The sequence below is a fragment of the Cherax quadricarinatus genome, chromosome 5 (genome assembly GCF_038502225.1).
Source record: "Cherax quadricarinatus isolate ZL_2023a chromosome 5, ASM3850222v1, whole genome shotgun sequence".
In the NCBI taxonomy this organism is placed as follows: domain Eukaryota; kingdom Metazoa; phylum Arthropoda; class Malacostraca; order Decapoda; family Parastacidae; genus Cherax; species Cherax quadricarinatus.
In genome coordinates this window covers 63,936,331-63,964,224 of record NC_091296.1, presented here as the reverse complement: position 1 = coordinate 63,964,224, position 27,894 = coordinate 63,936,331, and the positions used below count along the sequence as shown (strand labels likewise).

Below are 27,894 nucleotides of genomic sequence, written 5' to 3'. Positions count from 1 at the left end.
GTATCGGGTCAATTTAGTTGGTTCAGTGAAGGATTGTATAGCGCCTGCGTTGTAACCCCTTCCACGTGGGCGGACGTAAGAAACACTGATGCAGGATGCAGCATAGGCCTCGTCTAAGTGTCCCGGCTGTCTGTGTTACTTCGGAGGGTAGCACTGGTTAGCTGGCCTTCCTAGAAAAATCGACTGGAAATTGAGAATTTGCACTTGGAACACATGCTTACGGGAGCCGTCCATTCATCCAGGCCTCTGGCAGCTATGGTAAACAGTGTGGCTGTTGCAACAGTAGCTGGGGCAAATTTGGGGGGCAATAAACGATTTTTTAACGGCGATTTCTTTCTTTGTTAGTGTGTGTATTAAGAGAGAACGGCAGGAATACGGAAATCATTGAAGCCATCCAGTAGTACGAGAACCTGGGAGAAGAGACTGGCAACACTGCACCAAATCTAACATACTCAGTTGGAACATAACGTTGGAAGGTGATCAGTATTTCATACAGTGTCCCAACGAACTTGGTGCCCCAGTAGTGTTGTCGGGGTTGAACCGCATATCAGTGTGCGTGTGTATGTGTGTGTGGTAACCCAGCGTTAAGTGTGCAGTGCTAAGTGTGCCGGCGCGAGTTTGCAAATCATAAGTGGCAGTGACCTCGGCATTAAGGGGCATGGAATTGCATCAGCCTCATTAGTCCCTGAAGTCTGCCTCACCTGCTTCAGGAAGGTCCTCTCGTGCATACAAGGTGAGTGTACGTGCGCAGCGACGAACGCTGGAATAGCAAGCCTAAAATTTATGTAAAATTTGAACGTTATAATTATGTTTCAGCGGAGACATCACCAGGAACGTGCATGTTGGATTATTGGAGACTGTTATGTGCATGTTTACACAGCTCACATTAATTAGGGATCGCAGCAAAGGGATGTATAGCGTTGATAAATAACGTAATTCGGGCTGTATGAATCATTGATTTCTCTTGTGGCGCTGCTGTAAGCTGAAGTTTCCAGCTGCTGTAAGCTGAAGTTCCAGCTGCTGTAAGCTGAAGTTCCAGCTGCTGTAAGCTGAAGTTTCAGCTGCTGTAAGCTGAAATTCCAGCTGCTGTAAGCTGAAGTTTCAGCTGCTGTAAACTAAAATTCAAGCTGCTCTAAGCTGAAATTCAAGCTGCTTTAAGCTGAAGTTCCAGCTGCTCTAAGCTGAAGTTCAAGCTGCTCTAAACTGAAGTTCAAGCTGCTCTAGGCTGAAGCTGCAGCAACTCTAAGATGACGTTCAAGCTGCTCTAAGCTGAGGTTCCATCTGCTCTAAGCTGAAATTCTAATTGCTGTAAGCTGAAGTTCCAACTGCTCTAAGCTCTAGACAGATGTGTGGGAGAGACTCCCATAGCCTTATCCACTTGTATGAATCTTAGACCCGTATATGAGACTTCCATTCTTCCTTCCAGCCAGCATCCAGAGTGTCTTCTATAACACCAGGTAACTTTCTCATTAGCAGCTCGTAATTGCTTTAATATTTACATTGTTACTCTGACTGCAGATATAAAGGTGATGTTTAAGCTTTTGGTCACTTGACCTGTGTTAGACAACCAAGAGCACCGTGGAGCTTACGGTTCTTTGCCCCAGGTCATCCAGGTCTTTTCCTGGCTGACCTGTCCATGGAAAGTTTTAAACCCTTTATAATAAACAAAAACACCAGCATTTAGAAGAACCTCGTGAGGTTTCGGAAGATCCTGGACCATTGTCAAGTCACAAGGGTTCTTGGTGAATTGGCGAAGATTTTTGGCGAGTTGGTGAGTTCTTCCAGCTACGGTTTTGTGATTTTTTTTTATTTTTTTAAATAGAAAAGAAGAAGAGACCTACAGTACATAGTCCAAATGGATGATTTTATTATTATTATTTTATTATTTTTTAATATTGTATTAAAAACAAGCAAATTGTATACATACATCGCGAGATGTATATAGGATCGAGAGTTTAATTCCTTCTTTAGGGATTACAGTGTTCTTGAGTATATGTGAAGAAAGTTACACGTAGCCTTAATGACCCTCGTAGAATCGATAGGCTATAAACCTCATTAATCCATTCTTATTACGTTATAAATTGTTTCCTTAGTCGTCTTATTATATTTAATGCACAACACTAGATAACTTGCTGTCTACAATGCATAAATAGGTACCTAAGGTATACTGCTAATATTAACAGATTTTTAATTGTAACCTGGTAAACTAAAGCCTAGTCAAGCCTGGAGGTTGTCTAGCATTTAGTCATTTGTCAAAGTATCTAATTGTTTTTTTGGGAGGTAAAGGATATGTTAATGTTATTTTAACCTCGGTGTATATACACGAGACACCACTGTGAGTGTCCAGAGCTGTCATGGACGCCACTGTGAGTGTCCGGAGCTGTCAGGGACACCACTGTGAGTGTCTGGAGCTCTCCTGGACACCACTGTGAGTGTCCAGAGTTGTCCTGGACACCACTGTGAGTGTCCAGAGTTGTCCTGGACACCACTGAGTGTCTGGAGCTGTCCTGGACACTACTGTGATTGTCTGGAGCTGTCCTGGACGCCACTGTGAGTGTTCGGAGCTGTTCTAGTCACCACTGTGAGTGTCCGGAGCTGTCCTGAACACCACTGTGAGTGTCCAGAGCTGTCCTGGACACCACTGTGAGTATCCGGAGCTGTCCTGGACACCACTGTGAGTGTCCGGAGCTGTCCTGGACACCACTGAGTGTCCAGAGCTGTCCTGGACACCACTGTGAGTGTCCGGAGCTGTCCTGGTCACCACTGTGAGTGTTCGGAGCTGTCCTGGACACCACTGTGAGTGTTCGGAGCTGTCCTGGACACCACTATGAGTGTCCAGAGCTGTCCTGGACACCACTGTGAGTGTTCGGAGCTGTCCTGGTCACCACTGTGAGTGTTCGAAGCTGTCCTGGACACCACTGTGAGTGTCCGGAGCTGTTCTGGACACCACTGTGAGTGTTCGGAGCTGTCCTGGACACCACTGTGAGTGTTCGGAGCTGTCCTGGACACCACTGTGAGTGTTCGGAGCTGTCCTGGACACCACTGTGAGTGTTCGGAGCTGTCCTGGACACCACTGTGAGTGTTCGGAGCTGTCCTGGACACCACTGTGAGTGTCCGGAGCTGTTCTGGACACCAATGTGAGTGTTCAGAGCTGTCCTGGACACGACTGTGAGTGTTCGGAGCTGTCCTGGACACCACTGTGAGTGTTCGGAGCTGTCCTGGACACCACTGTGAGTGTTCGGAGCTGTCCTAGATAGATGATTGTGTCGACCTCTCCCGACTGGAAATAAAACAGTGTTATTTGAAGCATAAAACAGTACGGGAATATTACTAATGATAGCATATACAAATTTAATGGCTATTTAGGCATCATGAAGCTTTAATGTATTGATTTTTTTTTCAATGTGTGTGTACACAAGTCACCTGAATTCTAAGTCGATTTCTTACGTTTTTCGAAAAATTTCTGAGTTGGCGTTTATTTAGGCAAATTTTGGTAGATTAGTTTGTCGTCTGTTAACAGAAAAAATTGGTAATTATAACATTATAATAATGCCAATAAATGCATTAATACGTAAATACGATGGAAATATTTTGAGAGTGTAACGCGGAGCCATTGAACTTTCAGTACAATGTTTAGTAACATTATCAGTTTCATTATGGTGTTAAATCTTATTTACAAATGATTTAGGAAAGCTTTTAGTCCCCTAGTAAGCACAGCTAAGTCACAATATTACTGGTTTTTAATGTACAGAAATATAAGCTATATAGGGCTATACACGGTATAGCACAGTATAGTATATAGCTATAGGGCTGTATACGGTATAGGGCTATATACTGTATAGGGCTATATACGGTCAGTACATCTAAGTAACACTAATACTAGTTTTTAATATACAGAGATATAAACTATGTAGGGCTATATACGGTGCAGCCTCAATGGGTCAGTGGTTAAGAGAGGTTGTGTGAACCCGTCTGACTTTCTCAAAGAGTTCTAATTGAAATGTTTTGAACACAAGATACATTATAATGGCCTGCGTATCCAGCTTCCAGGAGAGTTGTAGAATTCTAGAAGCAAAGTTGTAAAGGATAAGATTTTGTTATGGTTATTAACCTGGAGGATTAGCCGCCCATGATAAACCATGATAAGTCAGTGCTTCATCGAGGACTGTTCTCAAGGATGGATCGCAACACGGAATGTGAGATGACTGGCAGAAACGAAGGGAAACATTTTGTATATAACGAATGGAAAGTGGCTTCTAGAATTGTTAGGAGGATGGAGAAGCTCTAAACCCATGAATCAGGGTTAGAGAACCAGAACCAGTAAGCAATTGTGTATAAAGAGACGTGTGGGACAAATGCCTCAACATATAAGAAAAAGGATATTCTTGTTAGAGATTCTCAGATTCAGTAGAATGGATAGAACTTTCTCTAATAGAGATAAGAAGGCAAGACAGAGGGTGTGTTTCCCTTGGGCAGATGATGGTGATGGAGTCAATATGTAAGATAGCATCATGTCAGGTAATGAGAACCTCTTATTTGCCATAGTGCCGGGGGTAATGTTGGAAACAAGCGTTGCTGGCCAATTACAAGGAAGCTATTGATCTCATTAGGTCAAAGGAATGTATCCCGATCATATGTAGCATTTTACCCAAAAGACGAGTGGACGATGAATGTCTAGAGTAATTAAGGTGAATTGCTGGCTAGACAGAGTACTCCATGAAACCTGGAATTCCATTCATTGATAACTGGAATAACATCTACGGTAGACATGATGTGTATGTAATGGATGAGTTGCATCTTTTTAATGCAGGGGTAACAGCATTAACCAGGTTAGTCGATGGAGCTGCTAAATAGTCTAAGACTATAAACTGTTAGAAGATAGAAGTGTGTCGGAGGAAAACAAAGGGATTTCAGTACAAAAGGCGAAGAGAGCCGAAATTCCCGAGACATGTTTATCAAGCATTCAGAAAATGTGATAGCATATAACAGAAGACTGGAAAATTGGTCTGCAAGCAAAACGAGACAGGGAAGAAAAGCGAGGCGAAACCTTCCTTGGAATCTATTATATATATAACAAGAGTGCAAGAAGTTAAATAGATGAACTTAGGTTAACTGCTTGTGCAAGAAACACATTTAATCATTTAATCTGAAGAACAGAAATGCCAGCTGAATTTTACGTACATTGGGTATAAATTATTCCACGTTGATAGTCAACAGGAAAGGGAGTGGAGTTGTTATGCAAGTTAGGGTAAAAATTAAATTGTGTCATTAGAAACGATATTCAGATGGAAGGAAACCATACCACGGGCGGGGTTAGAACCCGCGATCAGAGAGTCTCAAAACTCCAGACCGCCGCGTTAGCCATTGGGCTAACGCGGGTTTTAACCCCGCCCCATGGTATGGTTTGTTTGCAATCGTGTCATTACGATTTCGTGAGTCGAGTTAAGATGGAAGGGACAGACACGGAACTGTTTGGCTGCATTTTCTCGAAGTCCATGAAAGTCTAATTATGAGGGAAAAGTTCAATAGATAGGAATAGAGAGGGAGTATACAGTAACAATAGTTTCATTGCCTGCTACTTGTTAAGGTAGGGTAAGTCAAGCTCCCGCCTTTTCTCCCCCACCCCTAAAGTGATAGTTTGATTGCCGGCTGCTTGTTAACGTAGGGTCAGTCTAGCTCCCACTATCCCTCCCCCTCCCTCTTCTCCCCCCCCCGAAAGGTGACGTGTGGGGCTCTGGTCAAACAGAAAATCACTCGACTCACAGCTCCCAACACTACTGTAAGTACATGCCTGCCTTGTATTCTAGTGGATTTATTGGTTAAAAGCTTCACTTTTGACCAATAATAAACTTAGTCCTTTCAGTCTTGCTCTAGGTTGACTGTTGTAATAATCACCACATCTTTTGGGTATTGTACTTACCATGGAGAGTGATTTCTTAAGCAGTGGGTAACCTGTCTATCTTTCCAGCTTGGATGACAAAGAGGGTCACCTGTCAATCAACGAGAAGAAATGATGGAGAAGGACTAACGTCCAGAGACTTCCCCATTTTGGATTTAATTACCTGCTCACCTGTAGGAAATTGCAGGACGTAACCCCACATCATTGCAGCGGTAAAGAACCTGCTTTCCTGTCATCGGGATAGAATACTCAAGGCTCTATCTACTGTGAAGAACTAGCCAGTGGGTCGTAACCAACACCTGCGACCCCCATCCCCCATCATCAGCAACGGCTACGATTTCAACAACACAGTGTCACCAACACCAGACACCCCTATATATATTAGCGTCGAATTAAGTTATCATTTATATTTTTCATTTTTCATTTTCTTTAATGTAGGATTAATATTTCATATTTAAGTGTTTTATATTTTAAATTTCTATATAATAAAGTGTTTGTTTGTCTGTTATTATTTCTTTTTCTATTCATAAATTTTCCTGAGGAGGAGCCAGCCTTGGTAATACTGTAGTTGTTACAGGGCTGAGTAAGCCTTCACACTAATCTTAGGAGTGTTCTACAGACCAAACCTAAAAAGTGACCACCGTAAACTTCTCTGAGATGAAACTGCTGAGGCATCTAGAAATTTTTAAAAACAAATAGTTTTAATGGAAGATTTTAACTTTAGTCAAATTTATTGTAGCAATTAGACAGGTAATCTAGAGTCTAGTGACTGCTGAAATGCTCCACAACTCCTTTTTAAAGCAGTTTGTGTCAGAACCAACTAGAGGAAATAACCTAGACTAGGTTCTGGCAAACAAAAATTCTCTGAAAGGTTAGGTTAGGTAAGGTTCGTCAGGAAACAGGACAAATGTTTCCTGACGCGGGTCTTAGTCAGATGATGACCCGCCTTTGGAGCTTTTGGTCATCTGACCGAGGCCTTCCGCTGGCTTACCGGTCCACCCCTTTAAAAATTATGGTCATTTATAACCTTTATATATGATACCTCTCTGAAAGATAATTTTAAAGTTAATGAAAAACTTGGAGAAAGTGGTCACAGATCACTTGGTTTTAATGTCATAAAATTACCTGAATAACAATAACAAACTTGCGGTCCCCAGTTATGGTGCTGCAGATTATATTTGGCTTAGGATTACTTAAGAATTGTAGACTGTTGTGACCTGATTGAGGACTGTCACGTGGGAGACCGGATAGAACGTGATGACTGTAGCCAATATAACACGCTCCAAAGTACTGTACAAGCTGGCTAAGTTGTATATATTCCTAACAGAAAATTAAGATTAAATAGAATAATCCTAAATGGATAAACAATGACTCAAACGTGTCATGGATGAAAAGAGATACATTTACAGACTGATCAACAGAGGCGAGGGTCACCTTACTGAACAATATATTCAGATTAAGAGAAAAGTATAAAAACGAATAAAGAAAGACAAACAAGAATATGATATCAATATTGCAATGGAATGAAAGATCAAGCCTAATGGTTTCTTTCAGATATATAGGAGCAAGATTAGGGAAAAGACAGGCCTAATTTAATGTAACTGTTCAGCTTCTGGTAATAACTGACTGAGATTAGGTGGCTGATCTGTCACATTTTATGTAAGTTAAAACTGGTATTTACTGCCCACCAGTAACCTGTTCACAACGAGCCAGGAACATTTTAATCCCTAAAATAAAAATTAATGTAAACTCTGTGTATATAATAGAACGAAACCCCTCTCAATGTATCTCCTTGAAGCGATTATATAAGGAACAAATAGAATTAAACTGAATGTAGCTTCGGATGTGTACTAAATAATAACTGCATATTACATTTGTACAAATACTATTGACTCCGACAGGAAACGATGAATAAGACATACGATGAATCCCACTGTGTGGGCGAATCGTAGTCAATAAAAGATTGCAATATACTGCACTTGTGTCTGTTTTTTCCTTGGCTTTGTTACACAATGGCTAGTGAACGAAAAGAGAGTATTTGACTGGCAAAATGGTGGACTCTTACGTTCGAGTCAGGTAAGTGTCGAAACTTTATAGACAACTATGATCATTTGGAATAGAATACCGACAAGTTGATGAGTCTTCCCAAAATTTACGTAATAGGCTATCATGAAGGTCCAAACGCGCCGTTAAACTCAAAATTAACGAAGTTAGGTTAAACATACGTTATGAAAACGTATTTAACCACGAATAAGTAAATTAACAAAAAAGGCCGCGGCACTGTGATGAGTGAGCAGTCTTGAGGTAAGTTAAAATTGCTCTTGTTATCACTTGTGGGCAATATATATATACACAGAGGTGTGTGTGTGTGTGTGTGTGTGTGTGTGTGTGTGTGTGTGCGTACACTGAGTGAGTTTACCTAATTCTTATCTCAGAGATTAAAGTATTTAATGAATGATGGCGAGAAGGTTACCAAGCAGCTTAATGGCCCTCGTGTGATAGGTTTCAAAACTAATTAACCGACGAACCATCACTTATGGGGCATGAATGTGTACACTTGCCTCTCTTGGTGGTGCAAGTGTATGATAACTCTGCTCACCTTATAACGTGTTAAAGCAACTATTTATCATGCGATGTGAATTGTTTACAAACCCGACAAGCTGAAGCATACGACACTTGCGCAACGCCTGGGAATATTTACGGAGAAAACGTTTGGCCAGCCAGTGGATTCTTCAATCCAGCACCGTTTTTCTCTGTATTGGAACAAGGAAGCCACTGGCTGGCGAAATGTGTTGCTCAAGTATCTTATTCCTTAACTATTTTTTAGATAATATTCTTGACTACGACTACAGATGATGCTATACTCCGTGGGTCACTCACGAGTCAAAACTCGCCTTCCTAACAACGCTTCTAAGGAAAGTCCTGCCATTGAAAATACTTTCTAAAAAGTCTGGCCAAAGGGTAAACAAAAGAGTCGATTAAGCTTTGAGATCAGTAGTCTGTGAGCTGAGACAGTATAGAGCTTAATAAGGCAATGTTCCTATCATTGCCCATTTGTAGAATGGGGGTTCAGTTTCTTATCTATTGTTTTGGCAAGTCTTTACTTGCAGGAATCATCAATGTACAGCTATGTGGAACTGCTCTTATTTCAGGGTCCGTCAACTGTTAAAAATATGATTTCCACCGAGTATCACAACAACACTGGCAACCTGTGTATCTGAAATAGGGGTGATAAATAGGTGTGATAAATAGTTAAGAAAATGGACAAGCTGAAGAATGAAATATCTGTGAAGCATCTGAGAGTATTGAGGAAACATTTAGCTGCACAGTAGCTTTATCAGTCCAATACAGAGAAGAACGGTGGGGAAAGAGGAGAAGTTTGAGGTAATCAGTCCCTCAGCACCAGTGCTGCACAAATATCATCCGAAATTGAGTTGAACTCTGAAGTGAAGTAGAATATCAGCTCTTAGAAAAGAAAAATAAACTCCCAGACGAACCACGTCATTAGAGAGGGGGATTTAGCCACTAATTAATTTAGCCACAAATTAAAGAACCGCAAGTGCTGGGTCTCAGTAATAAATAAAAGCCAAGTTACGAACCATGTGTCACTGAAGAATGTAAACTGGGAGACGATGAGACGGACAGCCACCTTGTTTTCAACTTATATTTAGGAGAGTCGCCGCTAAGTGGGGTGACGGAGGCTCAGGACAATCCATTAAAAAGTCGCGTTCTTCGAGGATGGAAAAAATACCGCAATCCTTACTGTTGTTCCTGGACAAGGGTGCAGCAGCAGTGCCATAACCTGCCATTTATGCATTGTGTTTGGTTTTTCATTTCGTGTGAATTATTTAATGGTTCATAATAATTTATGTGTGGTAATTCCTGTCAAAGTATCCATCGATTTTGTAACGAGATCCTGTCTCATTATTATTATTATTATTATTATTATTATTATTATTATTATTATTATTATTATTATTATTATTATTATTTTATTATTATTAATGTTATTACTGGTGCTGCTTCTCTCTTCTTTTTCTACTTATTCTTCTTCTTCTCACTTCTTTTCACTGTAACAGTGAAAAGCAGAATGTCTCTCCCCCTTCCGTCACACCTCCGTCCTTCCCGTCAGTTCCCACAGGTGCAAACACCGTACTCCCCGCCTCCAGAACTCAAATCCGACACACCGGTGTTCCTAGAGAGATATTATCCAGCTCTCACTCCAACAGCAAGTTAAATACTCCCCAAATGGGTTATCCTAGGTTCTCTACACATACGTTGCTATGTATGATAATCTATGTAACTGTATTTGTGTATACCTGAATAAACTTACTCACTGTGCTTGCTGGGTGATCCAAGCCCCTTCACACACCTGTCAGTTTCATTTGCAACGACGAATTTCAGGTGCCAGTTTATTCCCTTGTACCTGGTGAGAGACCTCTCATACGTGCAGCAGTTGTTAGGAAACTGATCATGCTAACTACTTGGGCTTGCTAGCTAGCTAGCGCATTCTGAAAGCTAGCTAGCGGCTCTTGCTAGCAAGCTAAGTGCTGTTGCAAACTATCTGATCCTGTTAATCGCCGCCCCATGCTAGCTAATATCTCTCTCAGCCACACTTGCTAAAAACTGCAGCGAACTTCCTTCCGTGAACCATTATATATATATATATATATATATATATATATATATATATATATATATATATATATATATATATATATATATATATATATATATATATTTATATATATATACAAACACTGATCTCCTAAGGTTCGTAGGTTCGAGTCTCCTTCAGCCAGAGATCAGTGTTTGTGTATATTTCGCATGCTCTCACGAATTCCTTGCATTGTTCAAATCTCTAGTAAGGCTGATGCATGCAGGGGATGAGATGAAAAGCTGTAAGCCTTCTCCCTGAAAGCTGGCTGCCTTGGATCAAACGTGTAGCGCATGCTACACGCCAAGGTATTGTCCAGTGTGGGTAGATTGGTAAACCACTGCGTACCTTGTCCTAAGGTTCGTAGGTTCGAGTCTCCTTCAGCCAGAGATCAGTGTTTGTGTATATTTCGCATGCTCTCGCGAATTCCTTGCATATATATATATATATATATATATATATATATATATATATATATATATATATATATATATATATATATATATATATATATATATATATAAACAATGTAGGGAAGTACCACCTCTATAGCTGGAATGGGGACCCTCATCCTCAGAGAAGACAATAAACGTACCTCAGTAAAAACTCAAGGTTCTCCCCGGAGCTGTTTGAATATTTTCTTCTCCTGCCATCCCCTATATATTTTATATACTATGTGAACATTTATTAATAAACAGAATACATTTACAGAAAAACAAACATGAATACAATGGCACAATGTATCAAAGATCATGAATTTCCTCCAGCTCCTCCGAGGCTGGACGTGAGCCAAGTATGCAGCAAGCATTTCCCCTCTGGATGGCTACGCTGAGGCGCTGGAACATGAAAGCGGCTGCCCTTGGGTCCCTGGTGGTGTCGATGAGTCTGGAACCCAATTCTTTAAGGAAACGTGTGGCATTTTTCCCCATGATCCCAAGGTCTCTGATCTCACTGGGACAAATTTATACTGTTGGCTTATGTCCCTGTACTTACTGATCTTGTACTCCTCCCTGTGGTCAGCAGCTCCTCCCTGTCGCCCAACACTGTGATGGATGTAGGTGTCAGCCAGTGTGGACACACAGGTATAGTCCCATGCTAATTGCTTGCCATTCTACCACGGATAGATGGTGATCCCGTCGGGGCAGTTTGCTGAGTTTTGGGTATTGTTGGCTGCTAGTGATCGTGGCTCCCTCTCGGCTGGGCATCCAGCTGAAGCAAGGGTTCTCTTAATGATGTCGTTGACCTCATTGTGTCTTGCATGCCAGCCTCCGTGCCGAATAAGTAAAACTTACGATTTTGGCTTAAATAGCAACTCACTTCTTGCCGAATAACGCAAGCAAAAATTTGTGTATACAATAATTTCGCAAAAATCATTCTGAATCGAACGAAAAATATATATTTAATTGTGTTTATTTTTAAATTACAGTAAACTTATATAAATTATCTACTACATATACATATACACACATAAACACGCATATGTATACATTTACATATATATATATTCAAGTCTTTTGACCTCAGGCGAGCCCCATCTCATCTTAGATATACCGAGTCTTCCTAGGAAGTGATATATATATTCAAGTCTTTTGACCTCAGGCGAGCCCCATCTCATCTTAGATATACCGAGTCTTCCTAGGAAGTGACTCGGTATATCTAAGAGTCCCTTAGTTATTTTAACTTTGAATACTGGATCAATTAATAACCCGCGATGTGAGCAGGAAATTGTAGATGATATCTAGAGGTTGTTTAATAGCGTCTTGGAGAACTTCCGTCTCTTTTCCGTAAGTCTTCTCTCCTCCGCTCTATCTTCAGTAACGTCAACACCTACAGACGTCGGAGTCGGCAGACGGAGGATCGAGCCTTCACGTCTCATAAAATAATATTAACGTTCATTTTATTAGGTATAGCTTCGTCTGTTTTTATTTTTAACTTTTGTTGTATCATTTTGTATTAATTTCGCCGAGGTGAACTTGTGTTGGTTGACTTTTAACGAGGCTTAACTATCATCAGCTGTCCTCGTTGAACGCTTCAATACTCAAATGGAATTCTGTGTTTATCAAACGAGTAATTAATTGCCATGGAGATGTTTGACGTTGAAATATTCCTCGCGCGTGGAGAGATTTTGTGACGTTTAAACGCAACTTGTATATTCTGTAATTTGCAGTTTCTCGTTTCATTAAGTTTATTTGTAATTATTTTTGACTCGCAAACCTTTGAGTATATTAATAAAATGAATAAATTTTATCAGTATGAAACAGAGTATTAAGGGCGCATTTTTGTTTATGTGATGTGTGTACTCACCTAGTTGAGGTTGCAGGGGTTGAGTCCAAGCTCCTGGCCTCGCCTCTTCATTGGTCGCTACTAGGTCACTCTCCCTGAACCGTGAGCTTTATCATACCTCTGCTTAAAGCTGTGTATGGATCCTGCCTCCACTACATCGCTTCCCAAACTATTCCACTTCCTGAGTACTTTGTGGCTGAAGAAATACTTCCTAACATCCCTGTGATTCATCTGTGTCTTCAACTTCCAATTGTGTCCCCTTGTTGCTGTGTCCAGTCTCTGGAACATCCTGTTTTTGTCCACCTTGTCAATTCCTCTCAGTATTTTGTATGTCGTTATCATGTCCCCCCTATCTCTCCTGTCCTCCAGTGTCGTCAGGTTGATTTCCCTTAACCTCTCCTCGTAGGACATACCTCTTAGCTCTGGGACTAGTCTTGTTGCAAACCTTTGCACTTTCTCTAGTTTCTTTACGTGCTTGGCTAGGTGTGGGTTCCAAACTGGTGCCGCATACTCCAATATGGGCCTAACGTACACGGTGTACAGGGTCCTGAATGATTCCTTATTAAGATGTCGGAATGCTGTTCTGAGGTTTGCTAGGCGCCCATATGCTGCAGCTGTTATTTGGTTGATGTGCGCTTCAGGAGATGTGCCTGGTGTTATACTCACCCCAAGATCTTCCTTGAGTGAGGTTTGTAGTCTCTGGCCCCTAGACTGTATTCCGTCTGCGGTCTTCTTTGCCCTTCCCCAATCTTCATGACTTTGCACTTGGTGGGGTTGAACTCCAGGAGCCAATTGCTGGACCAGGTCTGCAGCCTGTCCAGATCCTTTTGTAGTTCTGCCTGGTCTTCGATCGAATGAATTCTTCTCATTAACTTCACGTCATCTGCAAACAGGGACACTTCGGAGTCTATTCCTTCCGTCATGACGTTCACAAATACCAGAAACAGCACTGGTCCTAGGACTGACCCCTGTGGGACCCCGCTGGTCACAGGTGCCCTCTCTGACACCTCGTCACGTACCATGACTCGCTGCTGTCTTCCTGACAAGTATTCCCTAATCAATTCTAGTGCCTTCCCTGTTATCCCTGCTTGGTCCTCCAGTTTTTGCACTAATATCTTGAGTGGAACTGTGTCAAACGCCTTCTTGCAGTCCAAGAAAATGCAATCCACCCACCCCTCTCTCTCTTGTCTTACTGCTGTCACCATGTCATAGAACTCCAGTAGGTTTGTGACACAGGATTTCCCGTCCCTGAAACCATGTTGGCTGCTGTTGATGAGATCATTCCTTTCTAGGTGTTCCACCACTCTTCTGATAATCTTCTCCATGTCTTTGCATACTATAATTGTCAGTGACACTGGTCTTGAGTTTAGTGCTTCATGTCTGTCTCCTTTTTTAAAGATTGGGACTACATTTGCTGTCTTCCATGCCTCAGGCAATCTCCCTGTTTCGATAGATGTATTGAATATTGTTGTTATGGGTACACATAGGGCCTCTGCTCCCTCTCTCAGGACCCATGGAGAGATGTTATCCGGCCCCATTGCCTTTGAGGTATCTAGCTCACTCAGAAGCCTCTTCACTTCTTCCTCGGTTGTGTGTACTGTGTCCAGCACTTGGTGGTGTACCCCACCTTTCCGTCTTTCTGGAGCCCCTTCTGTCTCCTCTGTGAACACTTCTTTGAATCTCTTGTTGAGTTCCTCACATACTTCACGGTCATTTCTTGTTGTCTCTCCTCCTTCCTTCCTTAGCCTGATTACCTGGTCCTTGACTGTTGTTTTCCTCCTGATGTAGCTGTATAACAACTCTGATTCAGATTTGACTTTCGCTGCTATGTCGTTTTCATATTGTCGTTGGGCCTCCTTTCTTATCTGTGCATATTCATTTCTGGCTCTACAACTGCTCTCCTTATTCTCCTGGGTCCTTTGCCTTCTATATTTCTTCCATTCCCTAGCACATTTGGTTTTTGCCTCCCTGCACCTTTGGGTGAACCATGGGCTCATCCTGGCATTTTCATTATTCCTGTTACCCTTAGGTACAAACCTCTCCTCAGCGTCCTTGCACATGGTTGTTACATATTCCATCATCTCATTAACTGGCTTCCCTGCCAGTTCTCTGTCCCACTGATCCCAGTTCAGGAAGTTCCTCATTCCCGTGTAGTCCCCTTTCTTGTAGTTCGGCTTCATTCGCCCTGGCCTTCCTGCTTCCCCCTCCACTTGTAGCTCTACTGTGTATTCGAAGCTTAAAACCACATGATCGCTGGCCCCAAGGGGTCTTTCGTATGTGATGTCCTCAATATCTGCACTACTCCAGTTTTGCTGGTTCATCCTCTCCTCTCTCTCTCTCTTGTAGTGTCCCTTACGTATTGGTACATGAAGTTTTCCAGTACCACCTCTATTATCTTAGCTCTCCATGTGTCTTGGCCCCCATGTGGCTCCAAGTTCTCCCAATCGATTTCCTTGTGTGTGTGTGTGTGTGTGTGTGTGTGTGTGTGTGTGTGTGTGTGTGTGTGTGTGTGTGTGTGTGTGTGTGTGTGTGTGTGTGTGTGTGTGGGGGTGTGTGTGTCTGTGTGTGTGTATGTGTGTGTGTGTGTGTGTGTGTGTGTGTGTGTGTGTGTGTGTGTGTGTGTGTGTGTGTGTGTGTGTGTGTGTGGGTGTGTGTGTATGTGTGTGTGTGTGTGTGTGTGTGTGTGTGTGTGTGTGTGTGTGTGTGTGTGTGTGTGTGTGTGTGTGTGTGTGTGTGTGTGTGTGTGTGTGTGTGTGTGTGTGTGTGGGTATGTGTGTGTGTGTGTGTGTGTGTGTGTGTGTGTGTGTGTGTGTGTGTGTGTGTGTGTGTGTGTGTGTGTGTGTGTGTGTGTGTGTGTGTGTGGGTGTGTGTGTATGTGTGTGTGTGTGTGTGTGTGTGTGTGTGTGTGTGTGTGTGTGTGTGTGTGTGTGTGTGTGTGTGTGTGTGTGTGTGTGTGTGTGTGTGTGTGGTGTGTGTGTGTATGTGTGTGTGTGTGTGTTTGTGTGTGTGTGTGTGTGTGTGTGTGTGTGTGTGTGTGTGTGTGTGTGGGTGTGTGTGTGTGTGTGTGTGTGGGTGTGTGTGTATGTGTGTGTGTGTGTGTGTGTGTGTGTGTGTGTGTGTGTGTGGGTGTGTGTGTATGTGTGTGTGTGTGTGTGTGTGTGTGTGTGTGTGTGTGTGTGTGTGTGTGTGTATGTGTGTGTGTGTGTGTGTGTGTGTGTGTGTGTGTGTGTGTGTGTGTGTGGTGTGTGTGTATGTGTGTGTGTGTGTGTGTGTGTGTGTGTGTGTGTGTGTGTGTGTGTGTATATGTGTGTGTGTGTGTGTGTGGGTGTGTGTGTGTGTGTGTGTGTGGGTGTGTGTGTGTGTGTGTGGGTGTGTGTGTATGTGTGTGTGTGTGTGTGTGTGTGTGTGTGTGTGTGTGTGTGTGTATATGTGTGTGTGTGTGTGTGTGTGTGTGTGTGTGTGTGTGTGTGTGTGTGTGTGTGTGTGTGTGTGTGTGTGTGTGTGTGTGTGGGTGGGTATGTGTGTGTGTGTGTGTGTGTGTGTGGGTGGGTGGGTATGTGTGTACTCACCCATTTGCAGTTGCAGAGGTCGAGTCATAGCTCCTGGCCCGGTCTCTTCACTGGTTGCTACTAAGTCCTCTCTCTCCCTGCTCCCTGAACTTTATTATTTCTCGTCTTATAACTATGTATGGTTCCTGCCTCCACTAAGTCACTTTGACTCAGATGAGTCAAAGGAACTTAATTTTAATTGAGTTCTTGCTATTTGGTTAGAATGCTAGATTTTGCGATTTTTTTTATATTTTATTTATTCTCGTGAATTTAACTATAAATTAACTATAAATTTAACTATATATTCTAACAAAGTTTGGCCTATCTGATCACTCTGCCTAAAAAAAATAGTATTAAGATCAACTCTTTGAGTATCTGGTTATAAATTTTGAATAAATGTTTTAAAATCGAGATTTTCTTGATCATTCCCATTAATAAAAGCTTCGCGGAAGTTAGAATTTGAGTGATAATGTTTACTCTAAGGATTTAGAATTTAATATTCACTTGATCACAGGAAGGAGTCAATATTCCTCTCGTCACAGTTCTTCGGTCAGGTGTAAGATTCCTCCCGTATTGCATCGTTCACCGCTAGTTTGAGTCTTGCAGCTTCCTTTGTCTTTAACCTCAGCTACGTGATTACAGATAAGAAGAGCATCTGTCTCTAGCTTACCAGACGGAGGATCGAGCCTCCACCATGTCTTACGCTTGGGTTTAGCGCTGAATTATTTATTTACTTGTATATATATATATATATATATATATATATATATATATATATATATATATATATATATATATATATATATATATCAGAATTGCGATAGCCGAGACTCATATCCACTTCAATGATTATTACTTTATACAATGTTCCTCATTATCAACAGTAAATTCTGATTACATCGATTACATTTTTAATACTTGTTACTAAGCACGGCATACCCGGGGTTATAATGGACGAACAACGCTATCAGAAGTGCACCTCACTAGGGCTAAATGACAAGACTGATTATTACCAAGCTAGTATGTCATGTTCTGAGTCTTATATATAAAAATATAAGATAGAAAATGACTGCTTAATACTGATGAAGAATTAGTGTCATTGTGCAGGATTACATGATATACAAGTTTATATTATTGTGGTATTATTAGTATGAGAATAATATGTATGTTGTGTGGGCTGGTCCAGGGTGTGGGGAGGAGGACCCAGCATGTGCGGGCTGGTCCAGGTTGTGGGGAGGAGGACCCATCATGTGTGGGCTGGTCCAGGGTGTGGGGAGGAGGATCCAGCATGTGTGGGCTGGTCCAGGTTGTGGGGAGGAGGACCCATCATGTGTGGGCTGGTCCAGGGTGTGGGGAGGAGGATCCAGCATGTGTGGGCTGGTCCAGGTTGTGGGGAGGAGGACCCATCATGTGTGGGCTGGTCCAGGGTGTGGGGAGGAGGACCCAGCATGTGTGGGCTGGTCCAGGGTGTGGGGAGGAGGATCCAGCATGTGTGGGCTGGTCCAGGTTGTGGGGAGGAGGACCCATCATGTGTGGGCTGGTCCAGGGTGTGGGGAGGAGGACCCAGCATGTGTGGGCTGGTCCAGGGTGTGGGGAGGAGGATCCAGCATGTGTGGGCTGGTCCAGGTTGTGGGGAGGAGGACCCATCATGTGTGGGCTGGTCCAGGGTGTGGGGAGGAGGATCCAGCATGTGTGGGCTGGTCCAGGTTGTGGGGAGGAGGACCCATCATGTGTGGGCTGGTCCAGGGTGTGGGGAGGAGGACCCAGCATGTGTGGGCTGGTCCAGGGTGTGGGGAGGAGGATCCAGCATGTGTGGGCTGGTCCAGGTTGTGGGGAGGAGGACCCATCATGTGTGGGCTGGTCCAGGGTGTGGGGAGGAGGACCCAGCATGTGTGGGCTGGTCCAGGGTGTGGGGAGGAGGATCCAGCATGTGTGGGCTGGTCCAGGGTGTGGAGAGGAGGACCCAGCATGTGTGGGCTGGTCCAGGGTGTGGGGAGGAGGACCCATCATGTATGGGCTGGTCCAGGGTGTGGGCAGGAGGACCCAGCATGTGTGTGCTGGTCCAGGGTGTGGGGAGGAGGACCCATCATGTATGGGCTGGTCCAGGGTGTGGGCAGGAGGACCCAGCATGTGTGTGCTGGTCCAGGGTGTGGACAGGAGGACCCATCATGTGTGGGCTGGTCCAGGGTGTGGGGAGGAGGACCCAGCATGTGTGGGCTGGTCCAGGGTGTGGACAGGAGGACCCAGCATGTGTGGGCTGGTCCAGGGTGTGGACAGGAGGACCCATCATGTGTGGGCTGGTCCAGGGTGTGGACAGGAGGACCCATCATGTGTGGGCTGGTCCAGGGTGTGGACAGGAGGACCCATCATGTGTGGGCTGGTCCAGGGTGTGGACAGGAGGACCCATCATGTCTTGGCTGGTCCAGGGTGTGGACAGGAGGACCCATCATGTGTGGGCTGGTCCAGGGTGTGGACAGGAGGACCCATCATGTGTGGGCTGGTCCAGGGTGTGGACAGGAGGACCCATCATGTGTGGGCTGGTCCAGGGTGTGGACAGGAGGACCCATCATGTGTGGGCTGGTCCAGGGTGTGGACAGGAGGACCCATCATGTCTTGGCTGGTCCAGGGTGTGGACAGGAGGACCCATCATGTGTGGGCTGGTCCAGGGTGTGGACAGGAGGACCCATCATGTGTGGGCTGGTCCAGGGTGTGGACAGGAGGACCCATCATGTGTGGGCTGGTCCAGGGTGTGGACAGGAGGACCCATCATGGGTGGGCTGGTCCAGGGTGTGGACAGGAGGACCCATCATGTGTGGGCTGGTCCAGGGTGTGGGCAGGAGAACCCAGCATGTGTGGGCTGGCTCAGAGTGTGGCCAGGAGGACCCAACATGTGTGGGATAGTCCAGGGTCTCCCAGTATCCCTCCTCAGTGTCTCCTCTGTACGCTAGTCTCCCAGTATCTCTCCTCAATATTTAATCTGTACGCTAGTCTCCCAGTATCTCTTCTCAATACCTCCTCTGTACGCTAGTCTCCCAGTATCTCTCCTCAATATTTAATCTGTACGCTAGTCTCCCAGTATCTCTCCTCAATATTTAATCTGTACGCTAGTCTCCCAGTATCTCTCCTCAATACCTCCTCTGTACGCTAGTCTCCCAGTATCTCTCCTCTGTTCCTTATTCTCACAGTATCTTTCCACAGTATTTCCTCTGTGCGTTAGTCTTCCATTATCTCTCCTCAATATCGCCGCTTCTGTTCGTTAGTCTTGCAATATCTCCCACTTCTTGCTATCTCCTTCCCTTTTTCCCTGGATGGCCGGAAGAAACTGGAAGACCAGTTTTCCACTAGGATAATGCATGGGAACATTAAGCCGCTTACAGCCCTTACACACACACATTTTGCGTCTATAGTTACTTCAATTTTAAGTAATTTTGATATTTTCATTTGGAAAAAGTATCAAAATGGACATTTGTACTGAGTCATTTTTTTTGGCGTGTGTGTGGAGCGCTGTTCGCTCTTCAATATTTCAGGACATTGCCTTTTTCCAGATTGCAGTGAATATTAATCAGCGTGGGTGAGAGTCTATTAGTTCAGTGGATTACCGGAGATTCTGCCTCCCAAAACGGTGGCTAACTACCGCTAGTTAAAGAATCATTGACCATTGGCCGGTAGGATGGGGGCAATTGCAAGTCTAGCTTAGATAATGCCTGGTGTTTTAATGAGTTTTTAAAAGTCGCGAATGACATTTATTGTGTAGTGAAAGTCTGTGTTTAGAGTTGAAGCCGTTGTAGGTTCAGTATGTGTGAACTTGTCAGGTGGTGGTGGTAATAGTGGTGCTGGTGGTGATGGTGGCGGTGGTGGTAGTGGTGATAGTGGTAGTGGTGGTGGTGGTGTTAATGGTGGTGGTGGTAATGGTGGTGGTGGTGATAGTGGTGGTGGTAATGATGGTGGTGGTGATGGTGGTGGTCGTAATGATGGTGGTAGTGGTGGTGGTGGTGGTGGTGCTGGTGGTAATGGTGGTGCTGTGATAATGGTAGTGCTGGTAGTGGTGGTAGAGGTGGTAACAGTGATGGTGGTAACAGTGGTGGTGGTAGTAACAGTGGTGGTGGTAACAGTGGTGGTGGTTGTGGCATGCTAACAGTAAGTTACATTTTATTCAGCGTATGTCACACACCCATATAGGCTGCCTCCCGACCAGCGAACCAAGTGCTAAGGGATTAACAATCAAAGAGGCACCGTCGTTATACCAGTACCTTGGTTCAACCAGCCAGTCAAAAAGGAGGACAACCAAAGTCGTGAAGCGATGTGGTACACTTGTGACACAACTTTGGCAGACTTGTCTTCCCTGCTGGTTGTCACGGTTCACCGTGCCTTGTGCTTGCATTAGCCTCATTGTACATAGTGCAAATACCGTACATAGGCTACAACACACTGTAAATACCAACTTGTTTTGGTGAAGTATAATTCAGTTATTCTTTGCTGTCTTTTCTTTGTTTCCAAGTGATAATCGCATTACGGCAAGATGTGCAGGCCATATCTCGTAATAGTGGTGGTGGTCGTAGTGATGGTGGTCGTAGTGATGGTAGTCGTAGTGGTGGTGGTCGTAGTGGTGGTAGTAACTGTAGCTATGCTGGTAATAAACTTCATAAATTTAAACCATAAACATTGGGATGTAGACCTTTTATATTCGAGTCAGTGGAAGACGTATTATTTCCTTATATATATATATATATATATATATATATATATATATATATATATATATATATATATATATATATATATATATATATATATATATATATATATATATATATATATAATCTGCATATCTGTGTGTGTGCACGTATTAAGTAATGGAAGGTTTTGGCGTTTCCTAGATAAAGCCATTATTCATGTTACAATCTTAGAACTAATCTAGATGGCTTTTGTTAAACTAGCCAGGATAGCTTGTGTTAAACTAGCCTGGATGGCTTGTGTTAAACTAGCCTGGATGGTTTGTGTTAAACTAGCAGGATGGCATGTGTTAAACTAGCCAGGATGGCTTGTGTTAAACTAGCCTGGATGGTTTGTGTTAAACTAGCAGGATGGCATGTGTTAAACTAGCCAGGATGGCTTGTGTTAAATTAACCTGGATGGCTTGTGTTAAACTAGCCTGGATGGCTTGTATTAAACTAGCCTGGATAGCATGGGCTAAACTAGCCTGGATGGTTTGTGTTAAACTAGCCAGGATGGCTTGTGTTAAACTAGCCAGGATGACTTGTGTTAAACTAGCCTGGATGGTTTGTGTTAAACTAGCCAGGATGACTTGTGTTAAACTAGCCTGCATGGCTTGTGTTAAACTAGCCTGGATGACATGTGTTAAACTAGCCTGGATGGCTAGTGTTAAACTAGCCTGGATGACATGTGTTAAACTAGCCTGGATGGCTAGTGTTAAACTAGCCTGGATGGCTAGTGTTAAACTAGCCTGGATGGCTAGTGTTAAACTAGCCTGGATGGCTAGTGTTAAACTAGCCTGGATGGCTAGTGTTAAACTAGCCTGGATGGCTAGTATTAAACTAGCCTGGATGGCTAGTGTTAAACTAGCCTGGATGGCTAGTGTTAAACTAGCCTGGATGACATGTGTTAAACTAGCCTGGATGGCTAGTGTTAAACTAGACTGGATGGCTAGTGTTAAACTAGCCTGGATGACATGTGTTAAACTAGCCTGGATGGCTAGTGTTAAACTAGCCTGGATGGCTAGTGTTAAACTAGCCTGGATGGCTAGCGTTAAACTAGCCTGGATGGCTAGTGTTAAACTAGCCTGGATGGCTAGTGTTAAACTAGCCAGGATGGCTAGTGTTAAACTAGCCAGGATGGCTAGTGTTAAACTAGCCAGGATGGCTAGTGTTAAACTAGCCTGGATGGCTAGTGTTAAACTAGCCTGGATGGCTAGTGTTAAACTAGCCAGGATGGCTAGTGTTAAACTAGCCTGCATGGCTTGTGTTAAACTAGCCTGGATGGCTAGTGTTAAACTAGCCTGCATGGCTTGTGTTAAACTAGCCTGCATGGCTTGTGTTAAACTAGCCTGCATGGCTTGTGTTAAACTAGCCTGGATGGCTAGTGTTAAACTAGCCTGGATGGCTAGTGTTAAACTAGCCTGGATGGCTAGTGTTAAACTAGCCTGGATGGCTAGTGTTAAACTAGCCTGGATGGCTAGTGTTAAACTAGCCAGGATGGCTAGTGTTAAACTAGCCAGGATGGCTAGTGTTAAACTAGCCAGGATGGCCTGTGTTAAACTAACCTGGATGGCTAGTGTTAAACTAGCCAGGATGGCTAGTGTTAAACTAGCCTGCATGGCTTGTGTTAAACTAGCCTGGATGGCTAGTGTTAAACTAGCCTGCATGGGTTGTGTTAAACTAGCCTGGATGGCTAGTGTTAAACTAGCCTGCATGGCTTGTGTTAAACTAGCCTGCATGGCTTGTGTTAAACTAGCCTGCATGGCTTGTGTTAAACTAGCCTGGATGGCTAGTGTTAAGCTAGCCTGGATGGCTAGTGTTAAACTAGCCTGGATGGCTAGTGTTAAACTAGCCTGCATGGCTTGTGTTAAACTAGCCTGCATGGCTTGTGTTAAACTAGCCTGGATGGCTAGTGTTAAACTAGCCTGGATGGCTAGTGTTAAACTAGCCTGGATGGCTAGTGTTAATCTAGCCTGGATTGCTAGTGTTAAACTAGCCTGGATGGCTAGTGTTAAACTAGCCTGGATGGCTAGTGTTAAACTAGCCTGGATGGCTAGTGTTAAACTAGCCTGGATGGCTAGTGTTAAACTAGCCTGGAAGGCTAGTGTTAAACTAGCCTGGATGGCTAGTGTTAAACTAGCCTGGATGGCTAGTGTTAAATTAGCCTGGATGGCTAGTGTTAAACTAGCCAGGATGGCTAGTGTTAAACTAGCCAGGATGGCTAGTGTTAAACTAGCCTGGATGGCTAGTGTTAAATTAGCCTGGATGGCTAGTGTTAAATTAGCCTGGATGGCTAGTGTTAAACTAGCCAGGATGGCTAGTGTTAAACTAGCCTGGATGGCTAGTGTTAAACTAGCCAGGATGGCTAGTGTTAAACTAGCCTGGATGGCTAGTGTTAAACTAGCCTGGATGGCTAGTGTTGAACTAGCCTGGATGGCTAGTGTTAAACTAGCCTGCATGGCTTGTGTTAAACTAGCCTGCATGGCTTGTGTTAAACTAGCCTGGATGGCTAGTGTTAAACTAGCCTGGATGGCTAGTGTTAAATTAGCCTGGATGGCTAGTGTTAAATTAGCCTGGATGGCTAGTGTTAAACTAGCCAGGATGGGTAGTGTTAAACTAGCCTGGATGGCTAGTGTTAAACTAGCCAGGATGGCTAGTGTTAAACTAGCCTGGATGGCTAGTGTTAAACTAGCCTGGATGGCTAGTGTTAAACTAGCCTGGATGGCTAGTGTTAAACTAGCCTGCATGGCTTGTGTTAAACTAGCCTGCATGGCTTGTGTTAAACTAGCCTGGATGGCTAGTGTTAAACTAGCCTGGATGGCTAGTGTTAAACTAGCCTGGACGGCTAGTGTTAAACTAGCCTGGATGGCTAGTGTTAAACTAGCCTGGATGGCTAGTGTTAAACTAGCCTGGATGGCTAGTGTTAAACTAGCCTGGATGGCTAGTGTTAAACTAGCCTGGATGGCTAGTGTTAAACTAGCCTGGATGGCTAGTGTTAAACTAGCCTGGATGGCTAGTGTTAAACTAGCCTGGATGGCTAGTGTTAAACTAGCCTGGATGGCTAGTGTTAAATTAGCCTGGATGGCTAGTGTTAAACTAGCCAGGATGGCTAGTGTTAAACTAGCCAGGATGGCTAGTGTTAAACTAGCCTGGATGGCTAGTGTTAAATTAGCCTGGATGGCTAGTGTTAAATTAGCCTGGATGGCTAGTGTTAAACTAGCCAGGATGGCTAGTGTTAAACTAGCCTGGATGGCTAGTGTTAAACTAGCCTGGATGGCTAGTGTTAAATTAGCCTGGATGGCTAGTGTTAAACTAGCCAGGATGGCTAGTGTTAAATTAGCCTGGATGGCTAGTGTTAAACTAGCCAGGATGGCTAGTGTTAAACTAGCCTGGATGGCTAGTGTTAAACTAGCCTGGATGGCTAGTGTTAAATTAGCCTGGATGGCTAGTGTTAAACTAGCCAGGATGGCTAGTGTTAAATTAGCCAGGATGGCTAGTGTTAAACTAGCCAGGATGGCTAGTGTTAAACTAGCCTGGATGGCTAGTGTTAAACTAGCCTGGATGGCTAGTGTTAAACTAGCCAGGATGGCTAGTGTTAAACTAGCCTGGATGGCTAGTGTTAAACTAGCCTTGATGGCTAGTGTTAAACTAGCCTGGATGGCTAGTGTTAAACTAGCCTGGATGGCTAGTGTTAAACTAGCCTGGATGGCTAGTGTTAAACTAGCCTGGATGGCTAGTGTTAAACTAGCCTGGATGGCTAGTGTTAAACTAGCCTGGATGGCTAGTGTTAAACTAGCCTGGATGGCTAGTGTTAAACTAGCCAGGATGGCTAGTGTTAAACTAGCCTGGATGGCTAGTGTTAAACTAGCCTGGATGGCTAGTGTTAAACTAGCCTGGATGGCTAGTGTTAAACTAGCCTTGATGGCTAGTGTTAAACTAGCCTGGATGGCTAGTGTTAAACTAGCCTGGATGGCTAGTGTTAAACTAGCCTGGATGGCTAGTGTTAAACTAGCCTGGATGGCTAGTGTTAAACTAGCCTGGATGGCTAGTGTTAAACTAGCCTGGATGGCTAGTGTTAAACTAGCCTGGATGGCTAGTGTTAAACTAGCCAGGATGGCTAGTGTTAAACTAGCCTGGATGGCTAGTGTTAAACTAGCCAGGATGGCTAGTGTTAAATTAGCCAGGATGGCTAGTGTTAAACTAGCCAGGATGGCTAGTGTTAAACTAGCCTGGATGGCTAGTGTTAAACTAGCCTGGATGGCTAGTGTTAAACTAGCCAGGATGGCTAGTGTTAAACTAGCCTGGATGGCTAGTGTTAAACTAGCCTGGATGGCTAGTGTTAAACTAGCCAGGATGGCTAGTGTTAAACTAGCCACGATGGCTAGTGTTAAACTAGCCTGGATGGCTAGTGTTAAACTAGCCTGGATGGCTAGTGTTAAACTAGCCTGGATGGCTAGTGTTAAACTAGCCTGGATGGCTTGTGTTAGTTAACTGGAAGTCCAGACTCGAATTTCTTCTTCAACTTTTGCGATCATTTTTCTTTGACTCAGTAGAGTCAAAAATCTTCTGGTGGTCAAATGAGGCGGCTAGGTAAAGTTAGGTAAGACTGACTTTAGATATTTCTTAATGAATCAAAGAGGAGCATATCTCTCTCTCTCTCTCTCTCTCTCTCTCTCTCTCTCTCTCTCTCTCTCTCTCTCTCTCTCTCTCTCTCTCTCTCTCTCTCTCTCTCTCTCTCTCTCTCTCTCTCTCTCTCTGACGAAAAGTTTAGTGGGATATTAGCCTCTGGGTCGGTTATAACTTATTTTCTTAATTTACAAAAGTCTGATATATGAACAGTGTGCTGTTTCTGTATTCTGTATGATGGTTACAAAGTAGGAACAAAAGCTAGCTATGTTTTTCTTCTGTCACATTCCATGATGTAAAATTATGAGATTTTTCAGCCAGAGCAGAAGAGACAGCTTCTCTCTTAACCTCTTAATATTTAAAACATTTAATGTTATACTTCTCGGTGATACAGATCTGTAGTTTAGGTCTTCCTTCTTGAATATCGGTATATAATTCTCTTTCGGCCCAGATTTCTACCACTTGTCGCAATGATAGTGGCCTGTTACAGTTCTTGGGGTCTGGGTCCACGCACGGCTTCTGTCTCTTAGTACACATGGACATGTTTTAAGGGTCTCCTGGGTTTGTTGTCTCCTGGGTTTGTTGTCTCCTGGGTTTGTTGTCTCCTGGGTTTGTTGTCTCCTGGGTTTGTTGTCTCCTGGGTTTGTTATCTCCTTGGTTTTTTGTCTCCTGGGTTTGTTGTCTCCTGGATTTGTTGTCTCCTGGGTTTGTTGTCTCCTGGGTTTGTTGTCTCCTGGGTTTGTTGTCTCCTGGGTTTGTTGTCTCCTGGGTTTGTTATCTCCTTGGTTTTTTGTCTCCTGGGTTTGTTGTCTCCTGGATTTGTTGTCTCCTGGGTTTGTTGTCTCCTGGATTTGTTGTCTCGTGGGTTTGTTGTCTCCTTGGTTTTTTGTCTCCTGGGTTTGTTGTCTCCTGGGTTTGTTGTCTCCTGGGTTTGTTTTCTCCTGGGTTTGTTGTCTCCTGGGTTTGTTGACTGCTGGATTTGTTGTCTCCTGGGTTTGTTTCCGACATTTTTTTTTTGTGAATGTCATCACCGTTTAGCTTTGCGTCTCACTCATTTTCCCTCACTCATTTTCCCTCTGTCTTTTTCTGGTCATATCACCGGATCATCTCCAGTCAAATTCTTATTATAAAACCAGTTTGTTTAGTTTTTAACTTTTGTGTAAGTACTGTTTACGAAATTTTCCATCAAATTTCCTTTTGATTATGGTGCAGTCGTACTCCTTTCCCGGTTTTATCTTAATTTCCTGGATCTGTGTTTTTCAGGACAAGGAGTGACCGAGCGAGAACCTTTGCAGGATTCACCCGATATTTTTTTCCTGACACTTCACCTTCACCTTTCTCTCTTTCTCTCTCCCTCTTTCTCTCTCTCTCTTTCTATATATATATATATATATATATATATATATATATATATATATATATATATATATATATATATATATATATATATATATATATATATATATGTCGTGCCGAATATGTAAAACTGGTCAATTAACAAGAACTCATTTAAAATTAAGTCCTTTCTAAAATTTTCTCTTATACGTTTAAAGATATATTTTTTTCATTAATGTTAATGTAAAAAAATTTAATTTTGCTCCAAAAGAATCTTAGAAAACTTACCTAACCTTATTATAACAAGAACAATTTATTTTAGCCTAACCCAACTAAATATATTTTAGATTTGTTTACAGTAATTTAATACTAAACAATCACAGTGAAATATATTTTTTTTTGTTAGGTTCAGAATGATTTTGGCGAAATTATTGCATACACAAATTTTCGCTTGTCCTATATGGCAAGATGAACGTTGCTATTTAAGCCAAGATCGCAAGTTCTACCTATTCGGCACAACATATATATATATATATATATATATATATATATATATATATATATGTATATATATATATATATATATATATATATATATATATATATATATATATATATATATATATATATATATATATATATATATATATATATATTAGTGTCTTCTTTCCAGCTTATGATTTAGCCTTTTGTGCGTCAGAGTCGATAGGATTATTCATGCAAATTTATGTACACACATACACTACATTTCTCACCGATTTGGCAGAATATCTGTAAATTCATTCCGGATTTACCGACCAGCGGCTGCCAGTGTGGTTTTGCTCGGGCAAC

At 43.1% G+C, this 27,894-nt stretch overlaps 1 protein-coding gene across 1 annotated transcript in view; it reads left to right on the top strand.

Moving 5' to 3' along the window:
* Positions 1-483: 483 nt before the first annotated feature.
* Positions 484-27,894, top strand: part of LOC128685077 (protein draper-like) — a 1,011,482-nt gene continuing 984,071 nt past the window's right edge. Inside the window, exon 1 of the mRNA XM_070103144.1 lies at positions 484-733. The gene's annotated coding sequence lies outside the window, so the exon portion shown is untranslated. The remainder of the gene's footprint in view (positions 734-27,894) is intronic.